This window comes from Hypanus sabinus, chromosome 3 (assembly GCF_030144855.1).
Source record: "Hypanus sabinus isolate sHypSab1 chromosome 3, sHypSab1.hap1, whole genome shotgun sequence".
NCBI classification, from domain to species: Eukaryota; Metazoa; Chordata; class Chondrichthyes; order Myliobatiformes; family Dasyatidae; genus Hypanus; species Hypanus sabinus.
Window position 1 is genome coordinate 16,635,308 of NC_082708.1, and position 14,720 is coordinate 16,650,027.

General features: G+C 41.8%; 1 protein-coding gene across 2 annotated transcripts in view; it reads left to right on the forward strand.

Annotated features, from left to right (window-relative positions):
- The window catches only part of dhrsx (dehydrogenase/reductase (SDR family) X-linked), a 327,562-nt gene that overhangs the window by 24,023 nt on the left and 288,819 nt on the right, over positions 1 to 14,720 (forward strand). The gene's annotated exons all lie outside the window — the stretch shown is intronic.

Here is a 14,720-nt window from a genome sequence, read left to right on the forward strand (position 1 = left end):
CATACAAGCAACAAACTACTAAGTTGGTTTGATACTTGGGGTGCGTTTGCAAGTGCTACATTTGATGTTTTCCCTCTTAACAAGGGGAGAAAAAATTTGGTTCCGCGCTATGATCTAATTATTGGTCTCTAGATCCATGTACAGATGAACTTTTATTCATTCTGTAAATTGTGCTTTTTTTTGTGGGAGCTTCTTAACAGCCATAGGTGTGAGAGGTGCCTAGACTTGAGTTCTGACTATTCCCATGTCATGAATAGGTACTTGTTTAACAATATCTGTAAATTAATTTTGCCGATAAGATCGTGATATAGGAGCAGAATTGGCCATTCATTCCATTGAGGCTGCTCCTACATTCTATCATGACTGATTTATTATCCCTCTCAACTCCATTCTCCTGCCTTCTCCCTGTGACCTTTGATGTCCTTACTAATCAAAAATCTATCAACCTCTGCTTTAAAATGACTTTGCTCCACAGCCATCGGTGGCAATGAATTTCATAGATTCACCACCATCTGGATTAAGCAATTCCTCCTCTGTTTTAAAGGAATGTCCTTGTTACCTAAGGCTGTGCCATCTAAGCTTCACGTCCAGTTTATTTAGGCCTTTCAATATTTGATAGTTTTCAATGAGATTCCCCTTTCATTCTTCTAAACTCCAGTGAATACAGGGCCAGAGCTATCAAATGCTCTTTGTATGTGAACCCTTTCATTCCCAGGATTATTCTTATGAACCTGTGGACCCTTTCCAATCTCAGCGCATCCCTTCTTAGATAAGGGACCCAAAACTGCTCACAACACTCCAAATGTGGTCCGACCAATGCTCTATAAAGCTTCAGCATGACTTACTCAATAATACACAAAAATTACTCTATTGTAAAAACTCTACAGTACTCTACTCCAATGAATGGCATCAAAACACACAAAAATGTTAAAGAATGGTTACTAAAACCAGAGAGAGGGAAGAAACTAGTTTTGCAGTCTGTAGGTATGCATGTAGTTAAGTCGGACTTCTGAATTTAAAAATATTATGGGAGTTGGTCTACATGTAGTGTTGTCCATTTTTTTTTCCTGAAGATAGGTTGTAGATCTTTCAGTTGCAGCAGATAATAGTGAAAATGCTTCTATGTTGGTCTTGAAGAAAGGTCTCGGACCAAGACGTCAAGGGTTTATTAATTTCCATAGATGTTGCCTTCCCTGCTGAGTTCCTCCAGCATTTTGTGTGTGTTGATTCGGATTTATCAGAATCAGGTTTATTATCACTCTCATGTGTCGTGAAATTCGTTAGTAGCAGCGGTTCAATGCAATATATAATATAGAAGAAAATAATAGTAAATAAATAAGTACATCAATGACAATATACATACATTGAATAGATTAAAAATTGTGTGAAAAACAGAAATAATATATATTAAAAAAGTGAGGTATTCAAGGGTTGAATGTCCATTTAGGAATCAGATGGCAGAGTGAAAGAAGCTGTTCCTGATTCACTGAGTGTGTACCTTCAGGCTTCTGTACCTCCTACCTGATGATAACAGTGAGGCAAGTCCTGGGTGCTGGAGGTCCTTAATAATGAACACTGCCTTTCTGAGACACTGCTCCCTAAAGGTGTCCTGGTTACTTTGTAGGCTAGTACCCAAGACGGAGCTGAATAGATCTACAACCTTCTGCAACCTCTTTCAGTCCTGTGCAGTACCCTCCCCCCCCCCCGCCCTCTCCATACCAGACAGTGATGTAGCCTGTCAGAATGCTCTCCACAGTACATGTATAGAAGTTTTTGAGTGTATTTGTTGACATACCAAATCTCTTTAAACTCCTAATGAAATATAGTCATTGTCTTGCTATGTTTATAGCTGCATCAACATGTTGGGACCAGGTTAGGTCCTCAGAGATCTTGACACCCAGGAACTTGAAACTACTCACTCTCTCTACTTCTGATCCCTCTATGAGGATTGGTATGTGTTCCTTTGTCTTACCCTTCCTGAAGTCCACAATCAGTTCTTTCATCTTACTGACATTGAGTGCAAGGTTGTCGTTGCAACATCACTCCACAAGTTGGCATATCTCACTCCTGTATGCCTTGTCTCCATCTGAGGTTCTACCAACAATGGTTGCATCATCAGCAAATTTATGGATGGTATTTGAGCTATGCCTGGCCACACAGTCATGGGCATAGGGTAGACCAGTGGGCTATGCCTGGCCACACAGTCATGGGCATAGGGTAGACCAGTGGGCTAAGTATATACTGCTGAGTTGCTATTATGTAAGGAGTTCCAAAATGTTAACTCTGTGTTTGCGGGGGAGGTAATGGCAACAAGAAACGCCCATATCAGGATGAAGTATGACTTGGGAGCTGGTATTATTCCAATGCATCACTTATCTCTCTCCTACTGAGTGATTGCAGGCTAATTGTGCTGGGGAAGCATGGCTGAATTGCTGCAGTGAGCATTCTGTAGATGACAAACACTGAACTGACAGTGCGCAATCTAGGACATGGCGTTTAGGTCAGTGATGAATACATTGGCACGTATGATGTTGGCTACAAATTGTGTTGCACAGAATTATAGGCAAGTTATTTCACTGCATGTGATAGGGCGACTAGGCATTTGGGAACTGAACCATTTGTGAGAGAGAAAGCATAGTCTGTGGCATTTATGCAGCTGGACCAAGTAAGACCATAAAATACAGGAGCAGAATTTGGCCATTTGACCCATTGAGTCTTCTCTGCCAATTCATCAAGGCTGATCCAGAATTTTCCTCTTGGGCCCAATATCTTGCCTTCTCCCCATATCCCTGATCAATCAAGAATCTATCAGCCTCTGTCATATGTATACATAAAGACTTGGCCTCCACAGCCACTTGTGGCAAAGAATTCCATAGATTCACCACTCACTGGCTAAAAAATTTACTCCTCCATTTTGAGACTGTGTCCATGGTCTTAAACTCCCCCACCATAGGAAACATCTTCCCCATATCCACTCCATCAGGGCCTTTCACTCTTTGATCGGTTTCAATGAGGTCACCCTTCATTGTTTTGAGTTCTGGTGAACACAGGGCCAGAGCCATCAAATGCTCTTCATATGACAAATGTATATTTAATCAGCATCAGCTTATTATCACTGTCATGCATCATGAAACTTGTTAACATCAGCAGTTCAATACAATACATAATATAGAAGAAGAAAAAAAAGTAAGTAAATCAATTGCAATGTATGTATATTGAATAGATTAAAAATCATACAAAAAGCAGAAATGTAAGGTAGTGTTCACGGGCTCAATGTCCATTTAGTAATTGGATGACAGAGGGGTAGAATCTGTTCCTGAATCACTGAGTGTGTGCATCAGGCTTCTGTACTTCTTAACTGATGAGAACTGTGGGAAAAGGGCATGCCCTGGCTGCTGGAGGTTATAAATGGAAATAACCATAATGGTTTGTTAAGCTGACTACTGCTGGAAATGGGTATTGTCTGGCATTAGAGTGGTGAGAATTTTACTTGACACCTTCTAGCTTGAACCTTGAGTCATCCCGTTCTTGTTACTCTAGACATGTAAACATTTTCTTTTTGATGAATTGGGCCTTGACAAGGTAAAAGATTGTCGATTAAGCAATTGAAACACAGTTGAGCCAAGGAATTCATACTGAGGGCTTTCTGCACAAATGAGAACCTGGTTAATTATTTGTTGTGAAATTTGCTGTTTTGCGGCAATAGTACCGAACTGGAAGATATCAATATTACTATATGGTACAAAAATAAATGGTGCAAAAGATGAATAACAACATGAACCATTCAAAAATATAATGGCAGAGAGGACAAAGCTGTTTCTAAAACATTGTGTGTGGGTCTTCATGATCCTGTACCAACTCCTGGATGGCAGTCACATGAAGAGGGCGTGTCCTGGATGGTGAGGGTTCTTGGTGACAGATGCTTCCTTCCTGAGGCATGTTCTTGATGGCAGAGAGGGTTGTGCCTATGGTGCTGCTGACCAAGTCAACAACCCTCTGCAGCCTCTTGTGATCCTGTGCGTAGAAGCTTTCATACTGCTCTGTAATGCAACCACTCACAATACTCTCCACCATACAAATGTAGAATTTTGCAAATCTTTGGTGATATGAGAAGATTTGGAATGTTGGCTAAAAACATTCTACAGATGTATTCTGACTGCTGCATCACCATCTGGTATGGGGATGGGGGGGGGGGGTTTGCTACTGCTTAGGATCATAGTAAGCTGCAGAGAGTTGTAAAATCAGTCAGCTCTATCATGGGCATTAGCTTCTATTGTATCCAAGACATCTTAAAGGAGCAGTGCCTCAAAAAGGCAGTGTCCATTATTAAGGACTCCCATCACCAGGTCATGTCCTCTTCTCACTGTTACCATCAGGAAAGAGGTACAGAAGCCTGAAGGCATCCACTCAGTGATTCAGGAACCGCTTCTTTACCTCTGCTATCTGGACATTGAAACCATGAGTATTACCTCACTATGTTTTTATTTCTGTTTCTGCATTGCTTATTTAAATTAGCATACATATATATCTATTCTCACAGTGATTCAAATTTTTAATACAGTGCCCATAAAAAGAATTCACTATTCCCTTGGAAGTTTTCATGTTTTATTGTTTTACAACATTGAATCACAGTGGATTTAATTTGGCTTTTGATGCTGATCAAAAGACTCTTTGGTGTCAAAGTGAAAATAATCTCTACAAAGTGAGCTAAATTAATTATAAATATAAAACACAAAGTAATTGATTGCATAAGTATTCACCCCTATTAATATGACAAACCAAATCATCACTGGTGCTGTCAATTAGTTTTAGAAGTTACATAATTAGTTAAATGGAGATCACCTGTGTGCAGTCAAGGTGTTTCAATTGATTGTAGTTAAAATACACCTTTATCTGGAAGGTCCAACTGCTTGTGAGTCAGTATCCTGGCAAAAACTACACTTATGAAGGCAAAAGAACACTGAGCAATTCTGCAAAAAGGTTATTTAACAACACAAGTCAGGAGATGGATACTAGAAATTTTCCAAGTTACAGAATATCCCCTGAATTACGGTTTCATCAGTCATCAAGAAATGGAAAGAATAAGGCACAGCTGTAAATCTGCCTAGAGCAGGCAGCTTCAAAAACTAAGCAAGAAAGGAACTAGTGAGGGAGGCCACCAAAAGACCTATGACAACTCTGGAGGAGCCACAAACTTCAGTGGCTGAGATGGGAGAGACTGCACGTACAACAACTGTTGCCCGAGTGCTTCACCAGTTGCAGCTTTATGGGAGAGTGGCAAAGAGAAAGTCACTGCTGGAAAAAGCACATGAAATCTTGGCTAGAGTTTGCCAGAAGGCATGTGGGAGACTGAAGTCAGCTGGAAGAAGGTTCTATGATCTGATTAAATCCAAATTGAACATTTTGGCCATCAAGCTAAACACTATTATTGGCGTAAGCCAATTGTCAAAAATGTACTATCTGTACTGTGAAGCTTTGTGGTGGTTGCATCATGCTGTGGAGATGATTCACTGCAACAGGCCCTGGAAAGCTTGTGAAGGTAGAGGGTAAAATGGATGCAGGATACAGTATGCAAGAGAACTGCGAATTGGGAGTAGATTTGTTTTCCAGCAAGTCAATGATCCCAAGCATAAAGCCTACAGAGGAATGGCTTAAAAACAACAAAGTTAATGTCCTGGAGTGGCCAAGTCAGAGTCCAGACTTAATTCAATTGAGAATTTGCAGCTGCACTTAAAAAGGGCTGGTCACTCATGATCCCCATGCAACCTGACAGACCTTGAGCAGTTTTGTAAAGAAGAATGGGGAAAGATTGCAGTGTCCAGACATACAAAGCAGATAGAGACCTATCCACACAGGCTGTAGTTGCTGTCAAAAGTGCATCTACTAAATACTGACTTGAAGGGAGTGAGTAATTATGTAATTATTTTGTGCTTAATAATTATAATAAATTTAGACAGATTTGTTTTCACTTAGACACAAGAGTCTTTTTCAGTGTCAAAAAAGCCAAATTAAATCCAGTGTTATTCAATGTTGTAAAACAACAAAACATGAAATCTTCCAAGGAAGTAAATACTTTTTATTGGTGCTGCATGTTATCATGTATTGCATTGTACTGCTGCCGCACAGTTAACAAATTTCATGCTGGTGATATTAAACCTTATTCTGATTTACAAAATTTCAAACACCCAGTGAAGTAGACCCATTTGGGTGCCTTCTTCACGATTGCATCAATACATTAAGCTCAAGGTAGATTCTCATGTTGATGCCCAAGAAGTTTAAGATGCTTGCACTTTACATCACTGAACTCTGAGAATTGCTGTGTATTCTCCTGACTTCCCCTTTCATAAGCAATCTTGGTCTCAATGAACAGAATCAGGTTTAACAATGCTGGCATATGTCTGAAAGTTGTAAGTAAATATGTAGTTCCTCATACTTTCTTTTAGTAATGTTGATGGGTTCAATGTTCATTCAAAAATCTGATGGCAGAGGGGAAGAAGCTATCTTGAATCGTTGAGTGACTTTGAGTGTAAGATTGTTGTTATGGCACCACTCAGCCAGCTCACTCCTATACTGCCAATAACAATTGTGTCATTGGTGATATAAGATGTTTGAGCTGTCTCATGAGTGTACTGAGAGTAGAGCTGTATATGCTTGAGAACAGTTTGTAAGCTTGGAAGAGATGTTATTGCCAATCTGCAGTGTCTGTGGTCTTATGAAGAGGAAATGAAGGATCCAGTTGCAGAAGAAGGTACAGAGACCCAGGTTTTGAAACTTGTTTATCAGTAGTGAGGGGATGATGGTACTGAAAGCTTAACTACAATCAATCTGACCTATATCTGCTGTTGTCTAGGTTTTCCAAAGTTGATTGGCGGGTCAGTGATTCATAAACACAGTACTGATGAAGGGTCTCAGCCCAAAATGCCGATTGTTTATTCCTCCCCATAGATGCTGCCTGACTTAATTGAGTTCCTCCAGCAATTTGTGTGTTGTACTCTGACAGCCAGTAAGATTGTGTCCATGGTAGGTAAACTGCAACAGGTCCTGACTGAAGGGATTGGGCTTCAGTTTCCACAGAGATCTTGGTTTAAGCCAGCTATTCCTGGGCTCAAGAAAATTTTAATTCCTTTTAGATTTTAGTTTAACTGGATCTTCATATCAAGCTAAAAGCTGCCTTGAATTCAAGGTTTATTGCTTGCAGCTTCTCTTTGGTCCTTGTCTGAACCAAAGCTTTGATGAGACCTGGAGTTCAGTGTGAACATTGGTGATGTTTATTCGAGAATCAGAATCAGGTTTGATATCAGTGAAGTATTTTGTGAAATTCGTTGTTTTGCAGCAGAGTACAGTACATTTCAATACATAAAGAATTGTAACTTACAATAAGAAATATATCTATTTATATGAAATGTATTAAAGGGTGCAAAAAGAGAACAAAAAAGAAACACAAGATAGTGAGGTGGTGTGCATGGGTTAATTGTCCATTCAAAAATCTCAAGCTCTTCCTAGAACATTGAATATGTGTCTTCAGCCTCTTGTACCTCCTCCCTGATGATAGCAATGAGAAGTCATGCCCTGGGTGATGGCTTTCCTTAATGATGGATGCTGCCTTTTTGAATCCTCGCCTTTTGGGGAGGCTCAAGCTCATGATGGAGCTGGCTGAGGTGGCAACTTTCTGCACCATTTTCTGGTCCTGTCCAGTGATTCCCCCAGACAATGACGCACCTAGTTACAATGCTCTACACAGAACATCTGTAGAAATTTGTGAGTCTTCGGTGACATACCAAATCTCAAAAAATATAGCTGTTGCTGTGCCTTCTTCATAATTGCATCAATATGTTAGGTCCAAGATGGAATTTCAGAGAACTCAGGAACTTGAAGCTGCTTTACATTGCAGATCCCTTGATGAGGACTGGTGTATATTCTCTTGACTTATAAGACCATAAGATGTAGGAGCAGAATTTGGCCATTTGGCCCATCGAGCCTGCTTTGCCCTTCAATCATGGCTAATCCTTTTTTCCCCTCCCCAGCCCCACTCCCCAGCCTTCTCACTGTAACCTTTGATGCCATGTCCAATCAAGAACCTATCAAACTCTGCCTTAAATACACTCAATGACCTGATCTCCACATCTGCCTGTGGTAATAAAACCAACAAATACCCCACCCTCTGGCTAGAGAAATTTCTCCACATCTCTGTTTAAAATGGACGCCTCTCTATTCTGAGGCTGTGCTGGCTTGTCCTGGATTCCCCCACCATGGGAAACATCCTTTCCATATCTACTTTGTCTAGGCCTTTCAACATTTCGAAAGACTTCAATGAGCACCCTCCACATCCTTCTAAATTCCAGCTTTTAACTTAAGCTCCCAGAGCTATCAAATGTTCCTTGAATGACAACCTTTCCATTCCTGGAATCATCCTTGTCAACCTCTCTGAACCCTCTCCAATGCCAGCACATCTTTTCTGAGGAGACCAAAATGTTCACAGTACTCATGGTGAGGCCTCACCAGTGGAACCTCTTGAAGTGACTGCTAACATTGTATTTGCATTCCTTACCACTGATTTTACCTGCAAGTTAGCCTCTAGGATGTTGTGCACAAGGTCTCCCAAGTCCCTTTTGCGTCTCAGAATTTTGGATTTTCTCCCCATTTTGAAAATAGTCTGCACATTTATTTCTACTACCAATGTGCATGACCAACATTTCCAACATTGTATTTTGTTTGCCAATTTCCTGACCATCTAAGTCCTCCTGCATCCTACCTGTTTCCACAACATGGCCTGCCCCTCCAACAATATTTGTATTATTTGCAAACTTAGCAACAAAACCATCTATTCTGTCATCTAAATCATTAATATTAGCATAAAAAAGCGGCCCCAACACCGACCCCTATGGAATGCCACTAGTCACTGGCAGCCAACCAGAGAAGGATCCTTTTATTTCCACTGGCTGCCTCCTAACAATCAGCCAATGCTCTAACCATGACAGTAATTTTCTTGTGATACCATGGGCTCTTAACTTGGTAAGCAGCCTTATGTGTGGTGCCATGTCAAAGGCTGCTTCTGAAAGTCCAAATATACAACATCTACTCCATGCCCTTTTTCTATCCAATGTGTAATCTCCTCAAAGAATTCCAGTAGATTCGTCAAGCAAGACTTTCCTTTAATGAAACCATGCTGACTTTGTCCTATCTTGTCCTATGTCACCAAGTACTCCACAACCTCATCCTTAACAATTGACTCCACCATCTTCCCAACCGCCGAGGTCAGGCTAACTGGTCTATAATTACTGTTCTGCTGCCTTCCTACTTTTTTAAAGACTGCAGTGACATTTGCAATTTTCCAGTCCTCTGGCATCATTCCAGAGTCCAATGATTTTTGGAAGATCATTACTAATGCCTCAACAATCTCTGCTGCTGCCTCTTTCTGCAGTTCATCTGGTCTGGGTGACTTATGTACCCTTAGATCTTTTGGCTTTTTGAGCACCTTCTCCCTTGTAATAGTAGCTGCACTCACTATTCTTCCCTCACACCCCTCAACCTATGACACACTGCTGGTGTTCTCCATAGTGAAGACTGATGCAAAATGCTCATTTAGTTCATCTCCCATCTCTTTGTCCTCCATTATAATTTCTCTGGTCTCATATTCTAGCGGTCCTATATCCACTCTCATCTCTTTATTTTTTACATACTTGAAAAAGCTTTTACTATCCATTTTGGTCTTGTTTGCTAGATTGCTTTCATATTTCCTCTTTTCTGATGATTCTATTAGTTGCTCTCTGTAGGGTTTTAAAAGCTTCCGAATCCTCTGTCTTTGCACTAATTTGTGCTTTGTTGTATACCGTTTATTTTTCTTTTACATTACCTTTGACTTCCCTTGTCAGCCATGGTTGTACAATTTTGCTATTTGACTATTTGTTTTTGGAATACACCCATTCTGCATCTTCCTCATTTTTCACAGAAACCCTCACCATTGCTGCTCAGCTGTCAGCCCTGCCAGCATACTCTAATCTCCTTTAATCCGCTGAGATACTGCTATGCCAGACTACTTTCTCCCTATTAAATTTCAAGTTGAACTCAGTCATATTGTGATCACTGTCTCCTAAGGGTTCTTTTACCTTAAGCTCCCTAATCACCTCTGGTTCATTGCATAACATCCAAACCAGATAGCTGATGCCCTAGTAGGCTAAAGGACAAACTGCTCTAAAAAGCCATCTCATAGGCATTCAACAAATTCTCTATTGAGATCCATTTCCTACCTGATTTTCCCAATCAACCTGCATGTTGAAATTTTCCATGACTATCATAATGTTGCCCTTTTGACATGCCTTTTCTATTTCCTGTTGTAATCAGTGGTCCACATCCTAGCTGCTGTTGAGACGCCTGTTTATAACTGCCATCAGGGTCCTGTTACCCTTGCAGTTTCTTAACTCAACCCACAGGGATTCAACATCTTCTGATCCTATGTCACATCTTTCTACTGATTTGATGCCATTTTTACCAGAAGAGATACGTCACCCTCTCTGCCATGATTTAATGATTGCTCAATGACACCTGACAATCTGTAATAGTGCATCAAGATCATCCACCTTATTTCTTATATTCCATGCATGGAGATATGACACTTTGAGTACTGTGTTTGCTACCTGTTTTGATTCTATATCCCTAATGCACTGTTACTCACCCTGCTGGCTGCAATTGTGTCCTATCATCTGCCTACCCTTCCTGACAGTCTGACTGTATGCTATCTTTGCTTTTTTTTAAACCATCCATCCTATCCTGAGTCTCTTCCTTATGGTTCTCCCTCGTCCCGCCAAATTAGTTTAAACCCTCCCCAAAAGCTCTAACAACCTGCCTGCTAGAATATTGGTTTTTCTTGGGTTCATGTGCAAACTGTCACTTTTGAACAGTCAGACCTCTCCCAGGAAATATCCCAATGATCCAGAATCTGAAGCCTTGTCCCCTGCACCAGCTTCTCAGTGACACATTAATTTACCAGATCATCCTGTTTCTACCCTCACTGGCATGTGGCACAGGCAGCAAACTAGAAATTACTACCTGGGAAGTCCTGCTTCTCAGCTTTCTATCTAGCTCTTAAATTTCTCTTTTCAGGAACCCTTTGCTTTTCTTTCCTATGTCATTGGTACCCATATGTACTAAGACATCTGGCTGCTCTCTCTCTCTCCCTCTCCAAAATGTTGTAGATGTGACTGAGACGTCTCTGACCTTGGCACCTGGGAGGCAACATGCCATCTGGCTGTTCTGTTCATGTCCACAGAATCTCCTGTCTGTTCCCATCACTATTGAGTCCCCCTGTCACTACTGCTCCCCTCTTCTCCCTCTTTCCTTTCTGCACCACCGACCCATACTCAGTGGGTCATGCTCAGTCTCCGTGGCGTTCCCCTGGGAGTTCATCCTCCACAACAGTATCCAAAGTGGTATACTTATTATTGAGGGAGATGGCCACAGGGGAGCTCTGTGCTAACTCCCAATTCACATTTCCATTTCTCCTGACAGATACCCAGCTGCTCGCCTCCTGCAACTTTGGGGTGACTCGTCCCCTGTAACTCTGATGAATTATCTCCTCACTCTCTTGTACAAGCCGAAGGTCATCCAGCTGCTGCTCCAGATCCCTAACACGGTCTTCAAGGAGCTGCAGCCGGATGCACTTCATGCAGATGTAGTTCCTTGGGAGACTCTGGGTCTCCCAGGACTCAACATCCGGCATGAAGAACACAACAGCCATTTACTACACTAGGTACAGTGAGAAATAAAAGGGAACCTTAACTGAAGCTTACCCAGAGCCAACGCCTCCTTTGAGCCGAAGCCTGACTCTCCTACTCTCACCACCGGCCTACCCCCAACACTGGCCGCCCTGCTTGTCCCTTCTGTACTTTTAAACAAGCTGCGAGAAACCTCGTTGCTGTGGCCAGCTCCTGTCACTGATTGTGTCTTCAGAATGACCCTGAATGCCCGTGAAGCTGTCCTTTTAAATAAAAAAACGGAGAGCTTCACGGCTGTCGGACGTCATCTTCTGCCGTCAGACCGTCTCCTCACTAAAGTCCACAACCAATTCTCAGGTCTTGGTGCAAGGCTGTTGTTGCGACAGGACCCAACCACTTGATCTATGTCACTCCTGTTCGCCCCACAGTCATGGGTGTAGAGAGAGTAGAGCAGAGGATTAAGCATGCATCCTTGAGGTGTGTCGGTGTTGATTGTAGTGAGGGAGTGATGCTATTTCTGATCACAAGACCATAAGACTTAGGAGCAGAATTAGGCCATTTGTCTCATTGAGTCTGCTCTGCCATTCTATCGTGGCTGATGTATTATCCCTCTCAACCCTTTTTTTCCTGCCTTTTCCCCATAACTTTTGATGCCCTGACTAATCAAGAACCCATCGACCTCTGTTTTACATATACTGATTTACTCCACAGTGATCCATGCTAACAAATTCCACAGATTCACCACCCTCTGGCTAAAGAAATTCCTGCTCATATCTGTTCTAAATGGATGTCCCTTTATTCGGAGGCTGTGTCCTCTGGTCATAGACATCCCCCTCTGTAGGAAACATCCTCTCCACATCCACTCCATCTAGGCCTTTCAATATTCAGTAAGTTTCAATGAGATTCTCCCTCCCATTCTTCTGAGCTCCAGCGAGCACAGTCTCAGGAGCTATCAAACACATCCTCATATGTTAACCTTTTCATTCCCAAAATCATTTTTATGAACTACTGGCCTTCTCCAGTGCTAGCACATCCCTTCTTAGACAAGGCACCCAAAACTGCTCACAACACTCCCAAGTGCAGTCTGAACAATGTCTGATAAAGCCTGAGGATCACATCCTTGTTCTTGTATTCAAGTCCTCTCAAAATGAATGCTAACATTGCATTTGCCTTCCTCATCACTAACTGAACACAAAGTACACTGCAGATGCTGGGGTCAAAGCAACACGTACAACACGCTGGAGGAACTCAGCAGGTCGAGCAGCATCTGTGGAAACGAGCAGTCAATGTTTCTGGCTGAGCCAAAGGGTCTCGGCCCGAAATGTTGACTGCTCTTTCCACGGATGCTGCCCAACCTGCTGAGTTCCTCCAGCATGTTGTTGCTTACCACTAACTGAACCTTCAAGTTAACCTTTAGGTAATTCTGCACAAGGAATCCCAAGCCCTTTTGAGCCCCTGTTTTTGAATTTTACCCCCGTTTAGAAAATCGTATGTACCTTTGTTCCTTCTACCATAGTGCATGACGTTACACTTCCCTAAAGTGTATTCTGTCTGCCACTGTTTTGCCGATTCTCCCAATCTGCCCAATGAATACAATATTTTTGTATTGTCCAGAAACATGGCCACAAGGTCATTAATTTAAATCATTGACATCTGACATGAGAAAAAGCGGTCCCAACACTGACTCCTCAGCAACACCACTGGTCACCAGTGGCCCCTTTCATGCCTTTGTTTTACCTCCTGCTAGTCAGCTAAACTTTCATCCAAGCTAGTATCTATCTTGTAATACTATGGACTCTGATTTGTTAAACAGCCTTGTGTGAAGCACCTTGCCCAAGACCTTCTGAAAATCCAAGTAAACAACATCCACTGGTTCCCCTTTGCCTTACCTGCCTATTCTCAAAAATTTCCTATAGACTTGTCAGGCAGGTTTTTCCCTTCAGGAAACCATCTGCACTGCACTGACTTGTGGTCTCCCGAAGAGGAGGTCAAGGATCTGGTACAGAGGCCCACGTTTTGGAGCTTGTTGATTGGTATCAATGGTGTTGATTGCTGAGCTGTAATCAATACACAGCAGCCTGGTGTAGGTAATGCCATTGTCTGATCCAAAGCCAAGTGGAGAGTTAGTCAGATTGCATCCGCTGAAGATATATTACGCAGATAGGCAAATTGCAGCCTACATAGGCAGGAGTTGATTCGAGCTATGACCAACCTCTCAAAGCGCTTCGTTACAATAGATATGAGTGTACCTGAGCGATAGTCATTGAGGCAGCTCACCCTGCTTTTCTTGGGCACTGGTATGATTGTCACCCTGTTGAAGTAGATGAGAACCTCTGACTGCAGCAGTGAGTGATCAAGGATGTCCTTAAACTCTCCTGTTAGTTGGTAGGCACAGGTTTTCAGTGCCCTACCTTGTACACTATTAGAGTCTGACGTCTTGCAAGGGTTCGTACTCTTGAATGATGTTCTGATGTTGGTCTCTGAGACAGCTATTGTATGTGTTCATGTGTTGTGCAAGAAATTTCCATGCAATAATACTTACACAGAGTATAAAAATCAACTGGCCATTTTGCTTAGATTGTGTGGCTTCCAGTGGGACTGTACAGGAAGCAGCACAGGTAGTGTTTGGACTACTAGTATCAAGGCCCTCTTTATCCACTTCATAAATATATGCAGTGTTTAAAGCATTCCCGAGGTTCAATGAAACGCAAAGTAAATTTATTATCAAAGTACATACTATATATGTCACCATATGCTACCCTAGATTTGTTTTCTAGCAGGCATTCACAGTAGAACAAAGAAATGCAACTGGATCAATGAAGACCTATACACTGGCACTCAAAGAGCAAAAGAAGACAAACTGCAAATACAAAAAAAAAAGCTAAAATAAATAAATAATACTGAGAACAAGAGTTGTAGAGTCCTTGAAAGTGAGCCCATAGGTTGTGGAGTCAGTTCAGTGTTGAGGTGAGTGAATCTGTCTAATATAGGTTGGTGTATTTGAAATTA